General features: G+C 36.1%; 1 pseudogene; it reads left to right on the top strand.

Moving 5' to 3' along the window:
* The first annotated feature begins 731 nt into the window (after positions 1-731).
* On the top strand, positions 732-1,864 carry LOC142834101 (proteasome subunit alpha type-1 pseudogene; annotated as a pseudogene).
* Positions 1,865-15,151: the final 13,287 nt, after the last annotated feature.

The following is a 15,151-nucleotide window of genomic DNA, read 5'->3' as shown; positions in this document are numbered from 1 at the left end:
CCACCCTTTTATCTCATCATTTCTGTACTACATCCCTTCTGTTTTCTCTTAGAAAGAGATCCTTGACCCTAACTCCTTTGTTTAAGATTTTTCTTCACCACAACCAGTAACAACTTGTGACCAACAGCCCTAAATGTTGACAAACAACTACAACAAACTAAGTGACCAAAAGCCACCACCCATTCCATCTCTTGGGAATATTTTCTAAACTTTGTCCTGTTATCGGTGGGGGGGGGTACTAGCATCTTCGGGGGACCCTGAGACAATTGGGATAATGGTTAAGTCTTGAGAGAGTTAGCTGTGTTATTGTTGTCCAGTCTCTGAACAATGGGAAAGTGCTAGCCTAATCTGAAGTTCTGGACTGGAGTAGTCTGCAAGGCTGGGCCATCTCAGTCAGCAGCTTTTAAGCTGTTCTAGATGCAGAACACTGAGGAAACTGAAACAGAGATGCTCTGAGAGTCTGGATCACCTGGGCCACCTGTTGTCTTTCGTGTTTTGTCCCCTGGCTCTGAAAACACACTAACTTTTAAAGGTAACATACATATCTCCATTGATATTAGTATTTAATGTGTAGTGTGCATAAATCAGTTAAAGATGATTTTTTTGTTCAATCAGGTAAACAGCACCTGTCAACTTTATAAGTCTGTTTGGATTGTATAATTAAATTGTAATATAAATCTGTATACATGACATATGAAAGGATGGCATATAATAATACATCTTGAGGCTCCTGGGTCGGCTGCTGGGTGTGATTGTCTCTGCGCCGGAGCTATGTTTCGCAACCAGTATGACAATGATGTCACCGTTTGGAGCCCTCAGGGCAGGATTCATCAGATTGAATATGCAATGGAAGCTGTTAAACAGGGTTCTGCCACAGTTGGTCTAAAGTCAAAAACACATGCAGTGTTGGTTGCGTTGAAGAGGGCACAGTCAGAACTTGCAGCTCACCAGAAGAAAACTCTCCATGTTGATAACCATATTGGTATCTCGATTGCTGGTCCTTACTGCTGATGCTCGACTGTTATGTAATTTTATGCGCCAGGAGTGTTTGGATTCCAGATTTGTATTTGACAGACCACTTCCTGTGTCTCGCCTTGTGTCTCTAATTGGAAGCAAGACCCAGATCCCAACACAGCGATATGGCCGGAGACCATATGGTGTCGGACTGCTTATTGCTGGTTATGACGATATGGGCCCTCACATTTTCCAAACTTGTCCATCCGCCAACTATTTTGACTGCAGAGCCATGTCTATTGGAGCCCGTTCTCAATCAGCTCGTACTTACCTGGAGAGACATATGTCTGAATTTATGGAGTGCCATTTGGATAAGCTGGTTAAACATGGTCTGCGTGCCTTAAGAGAAACACTCCCTGCAGAGCAGGACCTGACCACAAAGAATGTTTCCATTGGAATTGTTGGTAAAGACTTGGAGTTTACAATCTACGATGATGATGATGTGTCTCCTTTCCTGGGTGGTCTTGAAGAAAGACCACAGAGAAAAGCACAGCCGTCACAGGCTGCTGATGAACCTGCAGAAAAGGCGGATGAACTAATGGAGCACTAAGTGATAAAGCATACAGGGCTATGAGGACGGAGGGACATACGCTGGTGCAGTAGTCTGCGCTCAAAACCAACATCTGCAGAGCATGGGGTGGGAGGTTTTAGGAATCAGTCCACATGTGAGTTTTCTCCGAGCAGCTTCACAGAAACCATATAATGGGTGCATTTTCTTTGAAAGGGTCTACATAATCATTTTCTAGAAAGTATAGGTATCTATCCCAATGTTTTTATATGAAGAAAATAGTGTCTTTGCAGTTTTAAAGACAACTGTGAAATAAAATTGTTTCACCTCCAAAAAAAAAAATACATCTTGAGGACTCTGCATCCAACACCATTAACCATATCTCATCTCAGAGTTTTTCCCTTGTCAAGGGATAAGCATACATGTCACCTGTTCTCTCTCTCTCTCTCTCTCTCTCTCTCTCTCTCTCTCTCTCTCTCTCTCTCTCTCTCTCTCCTTTCTTCCCCCATGTCTGTAGTCAAAGTATTCAGGATGCCTCCCCCAGTCAAATCTGGTCTCTATTAATCTGGAAAGAATCCACAGCCTTTTGTTTCTTGTAAAAACAAAATCATAATATCTCCCCCAATGCAAAATATTATCCGATTTCCAATTTGAAGTTAAGAAAATTTTAAAACATATAGGTTGGTAGCAGTTTCTATAATCCAGTATCTCTCAGTAGCTATTATTTTTTATACATTAGCATTTAAAAAACTTCAACGTTAACAAGACACGATATAGGATCTAGACTCCCTGTGTACTTTTTATCCTTACATGGCTTCATTTTTTATTACTTTACTCTCTCTTAAAGACTTTCTTATTTTTAAACTATTTTTATAGCTGTCTATATCTATTTTTCCTAAGCCTAAGTACATTGTTAAACACACTGTAACTTGTTCAGAGATTTTTTTTTCCATCTGACCCTGCTTTTCTGAGTATTTGAAACCTCTTCTGTCTGCATGAGAAAATCTTAAACTCACCATGTATCTTAGTACGTTGGTGGTTCAAGCATGCAGGCAGCTGCTAAGGGTCAGGTCTCTGACCTACAGCTGGTATGAAAGACATGTTACTAGAAACCCATGTTTAGCTCTGCTTTTGCATGTTTACAACCTTTTTTATAGCTTACGCAGGACTTATGTGGATATACAAGGCTGGACATTGAGTACCATTTGAAGGTAGGTATTTCTCTTCCACCTACCAGCTCCCAAATATCCACACAAAGACTTCTCATTAATTATGAAAGCTCAGCTGATAGCTTAGGCTTATAGATAACTCTTATAACTTAAATTAACCCATATTTATTATTTACACTCTGTCATGTACCTACTTTCAACATGCATGTTCATCTCCTGCTTCTCCTGTGTCTCCTGTGACATTTAGCTCTTCCTCTTCCCAGTATCCTCCTAGTATGGCTCTCTGGTCCAATCTCCTCCTGTCAAGCTATAGGCCATTTATCACTTTATTAGCTAATGTGAGTAATACATATTTACAGTGTTCAAATATTATTCCACAGCAAAGTTAGATTCTGATATTTTAATCATTATATTGGCAATCATAAGGTAAATTACCTTGGACAAGTCATTTAGCTTTTCAGAAATTTATTTCCAGCCTGTTCCTGACAAATACATAAGATTATGCCCTTTCTTGCATGGGCAATATAATGAGATGAAACAGGTTAAGATCTATCAAGTGTTTGAAACTTACTAGCTCTTTAATATGTATTTCTTGCACTTTCCCTGTAATGGTTAATGAACTTGGCAACAGCAGATGATGTGCTAAAACCAAAGAAGAACACTATTATTTTTAAGCTGGGAAGAAACAACTGAGTATAATTTCATGCCAATATAGGCTGATATAATGAATAGTCTGGGGTAATTTTATAATTGTGTATTCAGAATGCCAAGATTCAAAATGAGAATGTGTCTCTTTGAGATACTCATTGAAATATCATATATGAAAATGGAGCCTTCATTTGTGACTGAGTATGGTTGGCCATGGCTTCTAAAGAATAATTTTCTATCAATTATCATTTTTTATAAGTTTAATGATGAGAGAAGGAAGGAACAAATATAGATCATTACATATTATAGTCTTAAATAGGCATAACAAGAATACAGATTCTTATTGAGCTCCTGTTATTTCTTGGTCATTCCACTAAATTATTTAGTAAATATGTATGGTAAGTTGAATCTCAAGTTAACATAAATATAGTCTTAAACTATTGTCCCATAAAACTTTTACTGTGAAGCTTTTCCCTGCTTCAGTTAAATGACATGCAGATTTCCTTTCTATGCATGCTGTGGTAGCTGAAAAAAGGACCATGTGAAAATATTTTAGCTGATTTTCTCATATACAGCAAGGATCTAATACTTATTGTTACTGCCATTGTTGTAATAAAGTATTTTTTAACCAAACATTCACTAATTTCATATTTAGATTTCTCTTTATCATAGAAGAGGTCTGAATTTCAACACCATAATTTTCAATGTGACTTCTGTTATAGATATTTTAAAGGGTATGAGATGGAATTAATGTTTTTATGTAAAAAATGCATAGAGCCATCTCTAGCTGATCAGAAGAAATCTATCAAAACTAACTTTTTGCCATTCTGTTAGGTTTTTATACTTATCCTTGCCTCTGTAGGTTTTCTTAGAAAATATTTGAATTTTTGATTTGATTGTAATTTCATTCCAATGTTGCATCCCTTGGACTGTGGTAGAAATGCTTCTCCCTATTCTGTTATTAGCAGGCATGTGCTTAATAATTACAAATCTATTTTTTATTTCATCAAAAGTAAAATTGCATAAGAAATGCCATCTGATATTGAAAAAGTCACAATTATTTTCAAAGCCGAATATAAATTTAAGAAGCATAAGGACACATATGAAAGAATATGATTTGAGTCTAGTTTGGATACAGTTCTTTACTCTGCATGAATGTAAAAAGTTATGGTGTTTGCTTTGCTAAATTTATAAGTAGTAACCAAGAATTAAAACTTAATGATTTCAATCTTAAGCATTAAATTCTGAGTGGTACATTTTAAAATATTGATCCTAAGTTCCAACAAGTATTACAAAGCAATTTTTAGCCTTTAGTAATCCATATATCTGTAAGTTGTGTATTGAAGTAATCTAATTTTTTCCCATTATGGGCTTATTAAATAATAGAATTCAGGTATCAATTTTAGGACATGATTTTGTCAGCTTTTTCCTTATGTCCTTTTTGGACAGTCAAAAAATGCAAAGTACAGAGCCATACAAGTTTGTCTCTACATGCATCCTCCTCCCAAGTCCTGATTTAAATGGTCCTAGATAGATCAACTGACAATGAAGGTTATTTTGGTGAGGAAACCATTGGGGTATAATAATTGTTGGATTCATTAGTAGTTGAATGAACAGAGAAACCCATTTGTATGTAATGTAGATTCCTAGCCTTGAATTAGTTCTTGGTACATGCATGTATGAATTGGTCAAAGAGAAAGATGTCTTGACCAGGTTTACAGATGTTTCTTCAACTCTAGATGATAAGATGAAAAAAGATCTAAATCTTTATAAGTAGAAACTATACAAATAAAATTTTATAATGTGCATAAATCCCTATACTTTAATTAAAAAATGTAAGTTAGCCAGGTTGTGGGGTTGCACTAATTTAATCCCAGCTAGTTCCAGGCTATTCTCCAAAGTTACAGAGAAACCCTATCTTAAAAAACAAAAATAAATAAATAAATAAATAAATAAATTGCAAGTTAAAGACATATTGTTAGGTATTGTGAACCTGATGTACATCATATGGCCTAGAAATTATAGATCTAGATGTTTAGGATCTCCCTGAGAAAAAGGTGAGTCTTAGATGAAAGCTGTTTGTGTAAGTGCTGCAATGTTTTAAACTTATAAGATAATACAATGTTTGGTGTCTGAAAAAAGTAAGATTGGATATTGGTTGGAAAACAGAGTTCTACATTCAAACCTTGACTTTTAACTATGCAGTTATAAGCTTCCTTGGTTTTCTCATTATAATATGCAACCTTCTTTCATAAGGTGATATTAACACCCAAACTGCTTAATATAGCACTAACACAAAGTGATGTTGTTTCCTTATAGTGTCCAGAATGGTAAAATTAGCCACAATATACTTTGTAATTGCCAAAAGGGTTTGTTAGATTGTGTTGGAATAAAAAATGTTGAGAGATATATAGACAAATGGAGATGTGTTCACAAGTGATTAGTGCACAGTAGAATGTATAATAGCAAATCCTGGAGCAAGGAGGGATGGGAAAGTGAATATGAAGGAAAGTTGCTACACAATTGGGCCTAAAATTTTAGGACAAACGAAGAGAAATAAGTTTGAGTTTCCTAATTGAATCACAGGAAAGTGACTGTAGACAACAATAAGTTATGAAAGCTTATAAAGAAACGGAAGAGGAGTCCAGGGACATTGGCAGACCAGGATTGAGCTAGCGACCTGGGTCAGAGCAGACCTGAGACAGTGAACTCCACTGGAACAGGTAGAGGGGAGCAACTGCTGAGGAAGTGAGCCAGAGCCAGAGACTGCTGAGGGTCCTGATGTGAATCTAGGATCTTCAAGGGAATAGACCTAAGCCAGGACCCCTATGGGTCTGGGCATGAGTCTAGGACCTCCAAGGAACTAGGCCTGAGCCAGGCCCTCTGCAGGTCTGGGCATTAATCTGGGAACTCTGAGGAAGTAGGCAGGGACCAGAGATCTCTGTGTTTCCAGAAGTGAGTCTGGGACCTCAGAGGGAGTAGGCCTGAGCCAGGACTTCTGTGGGTCCTGGCATTGTTCTGGGACATCAAAGTGAATAGACAGGAACCTTAAACCTCTGCGGGTCCAAGAATGAGTCTGGGACCTCTCGGAGAGAGTAATCCTGAACTAGGTCCCCTGCATGTCTAGGTATATCCAAGACTGGAAACTCTGAGGAAGTAGACTGGAGCCAGGGATGTTTGCAGGACCAACTCCAAGCCAGGGACTTCTGCAGGAGTGCATCCAAACCAGAATTTAGAGAACGAGGTCAAAGCCAGTAAGCTAGGCTAGAGCAGGCCTGAGACAGGAAACTTCAGGGGAGTGGAGCAAAGCCTGGGAGCACTGAGTGACCTCCAGAAACACAGGATGACCAAAGGGGTAAATAGTACCATTGTACTGTCTGTACCACAAGAAACAACCATCTGTGCCTTGGATTGACTGGCACCTAGAAGATTAATCAACAGAATCACAGACAGCCCAAAGACACCTATTAGAGAGAAAGATGAGTAGAAAAGGTAAGAACATATGCAACATTACAAAGAGTAACATGACACCAGTAAAACCTGAAGATACTACAAACAGCAAGACTTGAACAACCAAGTATAGATGAAGCAGAAGAAAATGACATAGCAATAACTTACAGAGAATGTTTGAAACTCTTAAAGAGAAAATGAGAAATCCCCTCAAAGAAATAGAGGAAAATATAAGCAAACTTGGAAGACATCAGCAAATCTCTTAGAGAAAACAAAGAAAAAGCAATCAAACATATGAAAGAAATGATTCAAGACTTGAAAACTGAAATAGAGACAATAAAGAAAACACAAGCAGAGGAAATTATTGAAACAGAAATCATGAGAAAATGATCAGGAACCACAAACACAAGCATGAACAGCAGAATACAAGAGATGGAAGAGAGAATTTCAAGCACTGAAGATACAACAGAGGAAATAGACTCATCAGTCAAAGAAAACACTGAATCTAACAAATTTTATGCCAAAATTTCCAGGAAATATGAAGTACCATGAAAAGGCCAAGCCTAAGAATAATAGGTATAGATGAAGGAGAAGTTCAACTCAAAAGCATAGAAAATATATTTAACAAAATCATAGAAGAAAACTTTCCCAACATAAAGAAAGATATGCCTATCAAGATACAAGAAGCTTATAGAACACCAAATAGACTGGATCAAAATAAAAACCACATGACAATGTCATTAAATGCCAAAAAAAGCTTTTGACAATGTACAACATCCTTTCATGATAAAGGCCTTGGAGAGAGCAGGGAAACAAGGAACATACCTAAACATAATAAAGGCAATATACAACAAGCCAACAGCCAACATCAATCTAAATGAAGAGAAACTCCCAGTGATCCCACTGAAATCAGGAACAAGACAAGGTTGTCCACTCTTTCCATATGTATTCAATATAGTTTTTGAGGTCCCGGCCAGAGCAGTAAGAAAACAAAGTAGGTCAAGAGATTACAAATCAGAAAAGAAGTCAAACTCTCACTATTTGCTGATGATATGATAGTTTACATAAGCGACCTTAAAAATTCTACCAAGGATCTTCTACAACTCATAAACACTTTCAGTATTGAGCAGGATATGAAATGAAATCACAAAAAATTAGTAGCCTCCTGTACATAGATGATAAAAGGGATGGGAAAGAAATCAGAGAAACATCACCCTTCACAATAGCCACAAATAGCATAAAATATCTCGGAGTAACTCTAACCAAAAAAGTAGATGATTTTTATGACAAGAACTTTAAATCATTGAAGAAAGAAATTGAAGAAGACACCAGAAATTGGAAAGATCTCCCATGCTCTTGGATGGTTAAAATTAATAGTAAAAATAGAAGTCTTACCAAAAGCAATCTCCAGATTCATTGCAATGCCCATCAAAATACCAGCAAAATTCTTCGCAGACCTTGGAAAGATGGTACTCGACTTCATATGGAAAATAAAAAACCCATGATAGCAAAAACAATCCTGTACAATAAAAAGAGCCTATGGAGGTAGCACAATTCCTGACTTTAAAGTCTACTACAGAGTTACAGTACTGAATACAGCCTAATATTGGCATAAGAACAGACAGGAGGACCAATGGAATTGAAAAAAAAGACCTAGATTATTGTTCCACATACCTTCAAACACCTGATTTTTGAAAAAGAAGCAAAAAAGCAAATGGAAAATAGAATGCATATTTAATAAATGGTGCTAGTATAACTGGATATCAACATGTAGAAGAATGAAAATAGACCCATATCTATCACCATGCACAAAACTCAAGTCCAAATGGATCAAAGACCTCAACATAAAGCCAGCCACACTGACCTTTATAGAAGAGAAAGTGGGAAGCACATATGAACACATTGGCACAGGAAACCACTCCCTAAATATAACCCCAGACACTGAGAGAAGCAATTAATAAATGGATCCTCCTGAAACTGAAAAGCTTCTGTAAAGCAAAGGACACACTCCACAAGACAAAACGACAGCTTACAGAACTCAAGAAATTGGTCACCAAAGATAACATAATCCAATAAAAAAAAGGAGTACAGACCTGAACAGAGAACTCAACAGAGGAATCTAAGTGGGTGACAAACACTTAAGGAAATGTTAAACATCCTTAGTCATCAGAGAATGCAAATCAATATAATTCTGAGATTCCATCTTACACCTGTAAGAATGCCCAAGATAAAAAACACTGATGAAAACTTATACTAGAGAGGTTGTTGGGTAAAGAGAACACTTCTACATTTCTGGTGGGAATGCAAGCTGGTACAGCCCCTTTAAATGCCAGTGTGATGATTACTCAAAAAATTAGGAAACATCCGTCTTCAAGACCCAGTAATATCACTTTTGGATATATATCCAAAGGATGTTTAATCGTGGCACAAGAACATGTGATCAACTATGTTCATAGCAGCATTGTTTGTCATAGCCAGAACCTGAAAACAACCTAAATGCCCCTCAACCAAAGAATAGATAAGGAAAATGTGTTACATTTACACAATGGAGTACTACACAGCAGAACAAAATAATGACATCTTGAATTTTGCAGGAAAATGGACGGAGCTAGAAAAAATTTTTTGAGTGAGGTCACCAGATAAAGAAAGACAATTGTCACATGTACTCATAAGTGGTTTTTAAACATAAAGCAAAGTAAGACAATCTATAAATCAAATCTCAGAGAACTTACATAACAATGAGGACCCTAAGAAAGACTTACATAGATCTAATTTACATAGGAAGTAGAAAAAACAAGATCTCCTGAGTAAATTGGGAGCATTTTGGACCTTGGGGGAGGGTTGAAGGAGAGGGAAAAAGTAGAGAGGGGAACAGAGAAAGAGGTAGAGCTTAATAAAAATGAATAAGAAAAGCATCACACACGCACGCAAGTGACATGTGGGAAGATGAGAACCTTATTGTGAATAGCTTCCTCTGAATTGGTCTATAAAACATTCTCTGTTAAATTTCTTGATTAATGATTCACTTTAGAAGGCTCAGCCCACTGGACAGTGGTGCTATACCTTATACCAGTGCCCCCAGATGTGAGTTACTTCCACCTTGACTGAAGGTTAGGGAGTTTGCTCTTTCAAGGTTGTTGACAAGAGGTTCACATACAAACAAGAAATCCTGACCCAGGGCATGGTTAATTAGTATTTTGAGTATAAAGGTGGATCTGTTCCACCTTGAACTAAAAGTCAGAGAATTCATGTCTATTTCTGCTTCATCAATAGTTTGACAGGGAGTGGCTGCCTGCAGGATACTTGGTCTATTCCATATGTCATGTTAATGAAGTCTGTCCCCTCCCCTCTCTCCTTTTGGTGTGAGGTATATAAGCATGTGGAAAATAAACATGGTAGAATTCAGTATTCACTGAAATTCCCTCTTGGTGCTAAAAATAAAAAAAAAGAAATGGAAAAGAGCATTGTGAAGACAAACAGAAAAAAATGGTAAAACAGTGTTAGGGTATAAAATATTACTGACCCTTATTTGATAATTGTACATGAATATGATATTGGATATTTCTGTTCCACCTAGTTCCATAATAAACACACAGAAACTATATTATTTGAAATATTGTTTGACCAATAGCTTAAGCATCTTTTTAGATAGCTCATATCTTAAATTAACCCATTTATATTATTTTATACTTTTCCATGAGGCTAGTGGTTTACCAGCAATGTTTCATCACATTTGTCTCTGGCAACTGCATGGCTTCTTGAGACTCTACCTTCTTTATCCCAGCATTCAGTTTAATTTTTCCTGCCTACTTCTTCTATTCTGCTCTATCACAGGCCAAAACAGATTCTTTATTCATTAGCCAATAAAAACAACACATATACAAAAGAACTTTTCATATCATTTGCCATTTTCTGTTTAAATTAAAAAGAAAGTTTTAACTTTAACATAGAAAAATTACAAATAAAACATTTATCAAGCAAGAATCATAGATACAATATTTATATCTACTTTATTTTTATAGTAACTAAGGAAAGCTATAACTGTAACTATCTATTCTTTAACTTCATCAAAGACTCCAGAAGTATATAATATTCTCTGAGTAAACAAGAAGTGTATTATAAGCAATTTCTGAAACTCTAGTATTGACAGAGACATCTTGCTGCCTGGACAGTCACCTAAAGTTCTTCTGTAACATTGTGGCACCTGTCTTCAGCCTACAGACCCATAGTGTCTTTCAGACTTTTCCATGAAATAGGAAATTTCAAAGAGAGTTCTGCCTATATTTGCAATTTGTCAGTCACTTTTTTCCATGTCCTGGCAGACTCTTTCATGAAACAGGAACTCCAAAGTACTGTCTCAACTTTTGGTAAGTTCAGCAGTCATTTCTCTGTGGGTCCAACATGTCCAGTTCATCAAACAGTACAGGCAAGAGCAGTTTCTTACCCAAATGGCTAACAAACTCTATAAGGAGCTTCTTCAATATCCATCATTCTCTTGAAGTGAATTGGTGCTGCTAGTATCAGATGTGTCTCATTGTCATGAAAAGTTCTAAGTTCTCAACACATTTTAAATGCCATATTCTGAAGGTCTCTGAAATATTTGAAGAATACCTCTGTAACTGAAATATATCTCTATGACTAGAAGCTTGACTATTATAGATATTTTTCTTACTCTATTACTTTTTCTAAATGTTTAATATTCATTTTATTATCTTTACTCCTTTGATCTATGACTGTCTGAACTCCTTTATATTACATTTACTGTCTTTTTACTCCTTTTCTTCTCTCTTTCAAGCCTGTGTACAATTTTTTTAACACACTGCGACCCATTTAGAGGTCTTTTCATCTGAATCTGTCTTTATTATTTTATACTAATACACGAGGCTCATCATTTACCAGCAAGGTTTTCATGATTTCTCAAGATCCCACCTTTTTTCTCCAAGAATTCAGTTTAGTTTTCCCTGCCTATCACAGGCCAAAACAGATTCTTTATTTATTAGCCGATAAAAACAACACATGTACAGAAGGACTTCTCACACCACCAATACATTATTTAAATATCACACAGGACTCTAAATGTGTGTAATTATTATATATCAATTCAAAAGAAAATAAACAAAAGTATGTTAAGATGAGTGCTGCTTCATAGAAGCAGGAATGTGACAAGTTTTCAAGGATTATCAAATGCATGGAATTGAACTAAGATTGTTTTCTCTTTGCAAGCCCAAAGAGAAATCAGATCCAGCTAAAAACATATATATATATATATATATATATATATATATATATATATATATATATATATATATTCAAAATACAAAATACTATATGCTTAGTCTTTTGGGTCTACTTGTCATACCTTGGTAGTGAACACAGAGGTCAGGAGAGTATGACCTCAGAATCATTTTATATGTTGAAACCACAAGAGTATATTATGTCTGTCTGTCCTAATGGTGAGGCCTTTGTAGAAGGAATGATTTCGTAAGTTGGGAATGTGTTTAGACTAAACTAATCTAAGGACTTCCTGAATGTCAGGGAGCATGATAGGTGGGATGTGGCATTCTGAATACCTCTCAAGGGCTGTCATGTGAATGTATACCTAGAGATGATCAGAGTTACTGTTTCTAAGCTGGAAAGTGATTTGTGGTCCCACCTAGCTCAATCCATCTATCTTTGCTCCCAGGCTATCAACCAGACATCTACATATTGGATCCATTCATCTTTCTTGAATTGCAGAATTGGGGATAGGGTGATATTTGGGTAATAAACCTCTTTGGAAGAGTGCACTTCTGCACGCCATGTTCTAATTAAGTTGAGAAAGAGCAATTGCTTGTGAACTGTTAATATTTTAGCAAAGTTCCTCAACCTGAGTTATTACAGAGATGGCAGTCTTGTGAAGATACAAACTGGGCCCCAGATTTACTCTATCTTCAGCCTTGCCATTTTTCTATTTCTAACTTCCTTGAAGGAAATCTCTGTATGTTTAAGCTTTAATTGCTCTATTGTATTATGGAATTTCAACTTCAGAAGGTCTTATGGTCAACAAGGATTACATTCATGGACCCACCATTCTTGGGTCCTCAAGGTTGGAAATCTTGGGAAATACTGCAGCCCAGACCTTCATTTAATCAGTTAACCTGATTGTCACTATCTCTGTGCACTGGGACTAATTTCCTTAAAGATTCTCCCAAACAGGTAACTCATCACCATCAGAAAACTCTTTCTCTTTTTCTACAGTTTGGATACAGAATTAGAGAGCTCTGATTGATGCCAGACCAATAGGATATGCTTAGTTCCTTTAGTAAACAATCTTAAAACAACAGTTGTAATACGATCATACTATTTTTATTTACTGAATTCTCACTACCAATTAAAATTTGGAGTAAGAACATTTCCTGGTTCAGTCCTAAATATCATTGCTTAGTGTGCATGTTATCATATTTAATAGAGTAGGAAACTGTGGCCCAATGATTCTAAGAATTTTGTTGATATGTGTCTACTAGCTATTTATATTTTGAGTCAACAGGTGAAATTATATTTATCTAGCACAACATGATATTCTTATGTAAGTGATGATATACAGCTCATAAGCATATGAGTTATATCATGTAATTGTCACTTAGGCCCACTATTTGTTTTACCAAATATTGTTACAATGCTAAGCATTATCTCTTAAACTTAGTGCCATTTAACTATGATTTTTTTAATTTTTGTCCTGATTCCTTCCTTCAACTTTCCTGCCTTTCTGTTAGCACAATTCAACTCCTTTCATGAGATCAGTTCTTTCATTTTTATTTTATATTCTTGTTGCTGCAACTTAAGCACTGATCATCCTACATGATAATCTACACTGAGCTATGTATCACAGCCCAAGTCCAATATTTTAAGTTCTACACTAGATTATAGGGTCAGTCCATGTGCCTTGGAGTACATGAAACTTATTAAACTAGGTAATCCTAAAGCTACCTGCCTTGTTGCCACCTATTTCTCCCCCTGAGACCTCAACCCAAGATCTTACTGGTATTTCACTCAATGTCTTGTCTCTTTCAAATGTATCCAAGTGAAAAACCATCCCTTCATAGGCAACTGTCCTGTAGTCCATCAGCCACATTCATTCATTGTAAGAAAACCTGTATTTTAAAACTCTTTCTCTGACTTTGGCTTTCTTCTTTTTTTGTTACTAACAATTATTGCAGTCTCAGAACTCAGAGCTACATCCAAGGGTTCTCACTTTTAGCAGAACCAGAAGACAAGGTCTCCTTGTAAATTTTTGATAGTCAATAATTTTTTTTCCATTTAAAGATATACATACACACATATAATCAAATGTATCCTCTCCTCTCTTTTCCCATTTATCACTGCAACTTTCAGCTTTGCTACTGTATGTCCATTTTTTAGATCCTAGACATTTTGACTTCTTGAATTACACCCTCCCTTTATTTGTAGATTTGCCATTATTTGTAGTTTTTACATTATGAGTTTCAATATTGTGAGATATGATCCTAAAGACACTGATTGTCTTATCTGGTCATTGAAGTCTTCATATGACCTTTGTTATTCATTCTACTGATTGCTTTTTACTACATGAAACACTGGAAACTTGTGGAAATAGAGCCAGGATAGGACCTAGCTTTCAGTGGGCTTGCAACAAATATTTCTCTATATTTTCATTCATTAATAAATGAATGGATATGACTGTGCTCCCCATTCACTTCTCTTCCTTTTTATTTCATGAGTCTTTTGCTATACACACACACACACACACACACACATACACACACATACACACACATACACACACACCCCTGTGGCTTTCCCACATACTGACTCTCTCACTTAATATTATGCCTATACTTATGTGACAATACAGCCTGAAGAACCCAAGTAAACTTTGAAATATTGTTATCATGATTTTAAACAATATGTGTTGAGCTGAGTGTCAGAAGAATAACTCAGTTTTATTGACACCAGAAACTACAAAAAATATACATTTCAGTTCGTTAGCACGTAAGGATTGAAAAAAAGAATAGGAACTAAGAACTGAAACAATGCAATTGAAAGGAAGAAGAAAGGATGAAAAGAAAGAAGAAAGACAAATACGTTGACTGATGACTTAAAACATGTCTAATGTTTGGCCCATTGTCTGGAAGGGTGTGATCTGGGATTTATATCTGGGTAAAAATTCTATTGACATAGTTAAGATTTTCTTGGACAACAAGTTAACTTTGTGCAAATATATATTGTAGTCAGACATTGTGACTAAATATGTCTTTTAAAATGGACCTTACCTTTTTATTTGTATGCATTCAGCTAGGACGAGCTGAAGCTTTCCATGGCTGATGATGCACATTTTGGAATCTTC

This window comes from Microtus pennsylvanicus, chromosome 13 (assembly GCF_037038515.1).
Source record: "Microtus pennsylvanicus isolate mMicPen1 chromosome 13, mMicPen1.hap1, whole genome shotgun sequence".
Classification (NCBI taxonomy): domain Eukaryota; kingdom Metazoa; phylum Chordata; class Mammalia; order Rodentia; family Cricetidae; genus Microtus; species Microtus pennsylvanicus.
Note: the sequence above shows the minus strand (reverse complement) of the source record. Positions and strands in the feature narration are given on the sequence as shown.